We start from the raw sequence: 2,844 nt of genomic DNA on the forward strand, positions 1-2,844 counted from the left end.
AGGCCATTGGGCTGCTGGTTCATGGCCTGAGTCTTGGATTTCAAAAGGTTATACAAAAAATATTGTTTTGCTCGAAGTTTTTCCTTTATTGATATCTCTTGAATTGTGGGGTCACCATTTTAGGGATAGGAATATTCTATTGCATTCTGATAATTCTGGAGTGATTTATGCTATCAATTGCCTTACTTCTAAATCTTTGCCAGTTCTGGCTGTTTTACGCCATTTAGTTTTTAAATGTTTAGAGCTTAATTTATGGATTAAGGCAAAATACATTCCTGGTAAGAAGAATTTAATTGCTGATTCTCTTTCACGTCTGCAGCTGGATGTTTTTCGGGATCTGGTGCCGGATGCGGATCTATATGGCAGTTTATGCCCGCCTCATTTATGGGATCTGGTGTGACTCCTCTTCATATTGCAGTTCGGGATTCCTTGGCTCCCTCCACGTGGGCACAATATATTGCCGCGTGGAGGTTATGGAATCAATTTTTGTCAACTTTGGTTAATGATTCCGGTTTGTCATTTGAAGAATCGGTCTTGAGTTTTTTTAATTTCTTGATGTCTGAAAATTATTCTTATTCTTACATTAAGAAAACATTGTGTGGTATTTCATTTTTTATGAAATTGGTTAATGGGCCTTCATGTTTGCATTATTTTTCAGTTCAACAAGCCTTGAAGGGCTATCGTAGGAGTCGTTCACATGTTGATAATAGAGTACCTATTACAGTAGCTCTTTTGGGACGTTTGTGTGCTTCCACGGACTCTGTTTGTAATTCTTTGTTTGAATCTTTACTGTTTAAAACAGCTTTTGCGCTGTGTTTTTTTGGTGCATTTCGCATCTCTGAATTGTTACCACCTAATTCTGATGCTATTGCTGGTTTTCAGTTTTCAGACTTAAAGGTTGGCGATGGTTTTATCCAACTCTTCTTGCGTCATAGTAAGACTGATCAATTGGGCAGGGGTAGATGGATTACACTCCGTAAGTTGGCTGGTTTTTCGATATGTGTAGTTTCTTTGCTTATGGATTATTTGACAGTTCGCCCTGCTGGACCTCATTTGTTGTTACATCTGTCTGGTAAACCCCTTACAATTTTCCAATTTAGGTCGGTGTTGAATAAATGCCTTGTCTCTTTAGAACTCCAACATTTACGTATTACTTCACACTCTTTCCGTATAGGAGCGGCGACAGAGGCTGCTATGTTAGGTTTTTCTGCTAATGATATTCAACGTATAGGTGGGTGGTCTTCGAATTGCTTTAGATACTATGTAAGACCTAATTTTTGCATTTGATATCCACAGCTAAGAGACACGTCTGGATTATTGGACATTCGTTTGTCTTTTGGGCCTCCAAGCGAGCAGTGTCAAGATCCTACGGTTCTAATTTGGGTTTTCCCATGGACTCTGTTCAGATTTGGTGGTATGGCAGGCGTGGAATGCTGTGGACTGATCTGCATGATATTTTGTCTATGCTCATTGTAAATTGGCCCCCCCCTGCTTTTGTTATTTTTCATTTAGGGGGAAATGATGTTGGAAAATTTCGTACGTTAGATATACTATCCAATATTAGGTTGGAATTTATAGGTCTTCGTTCTGTTTTTCCGGAAACGATTTTGATTTTTTCGGAAATAGTACCGAGGTTACTATGGTATTGTTCGTATGAATTTTATTTTTGCGAAAAAATCCGTAAGAGGATTAACAGGGCTATTGCTAAATTCATCCCTTCAGTCTCTGGTATTTCTTACCGACACGTTGACTTAGAAGGTTTTTTACCGGGTTTTTATCGGCCTGATATGGTCCATTTATCGGATATCGCATTAGATGTTTTTAATGTAGGCCTCCAAAATTGTGTTGAACTGGCCATGGTTCGTGTGGGGTGCCAGGCTCGGTGTGTTTGAGCCTGGCGTGTGGATGTAGTTGTAATTCATTGTTTATTATTGGCTTGAGCTGTTTAGCTAAGCTATATATATTTATATATATATATACACTTGGTTGTATATATGGTATATTAACTAAAGTTTGGTGTATAGATAGTATTTATACTTACATTGCTTGTTGTATATTAATTGCAAATAAAGGGCCGTGGCCAGTTCAAATCCAAATAAATTTGTGAAGTTATTTCTTTTAATTATAGTTTGTTTTAAGTATTTCTCAGGTGTTCTGCCTACAGTCCCATAAATGGTGAGGGAGGGCATAATTTGCACTACCTACACCTGTGGGACTGTGGCAGACCAATGAGAAGTGAGCTAATCAGTTCTTAGTGTATTAGACATTTTCATTGGTCATTAGGAAGATTAACCGTTTTTCTCCCTGTGCTAAGCATTTATATAGATCCTGCTTCGTCATCATTTCAACAGACGCCGGCGGGGACAGAGGAATCAACTGTCCCGCCCACCCGCCCATGTCACGGTTCCTTTTATTGTGCATTCTGGGATGTAGTTGTAATTCATTGTTTATTATTGGCTTGAGCTGTTTAGCTAAGCTATATATATTTATATATATATATATACACTTGGTTGTATATATGGTATATTAACTAAAGTTTGGTGTATAGTATTTATACTTACATTGCTTGTTGTATATTAATTGCAAATAAAGGGCCGTGGCCAGTTCAAATCCAAATAAATTTGTGAAGTTATTTCTTTTAATTATAGTTTGTTTTAAGTATTTCTCAGGTGTTCTGCCTACAGTCCCAAACACTATATCTTGCGAACCCCTGATGATCTGCCCTCCTTCTGTTCCAACTTACAGATGGATCTTATAGATCTACCAGATTGGTACGCCGAATTTTTACTACCTGTAGCCCCTGTAACACATCATGCCTATGAAAGCTCTCCTTCAACGTCCGCT

The sequence above is a fragment of the Pelophylax lessonae genome, assembly GCF_965119305.1.
Source record: "Pelophylax lessonae genome assembly, chromosome: 12".
In the NCBI taxonomy this organism is placed as follows: Eukaryota; Metazoa; Chordata; class Amphibia; order Anura; family Ranidae; genus Pelophylax; species Pelophylax lessonae.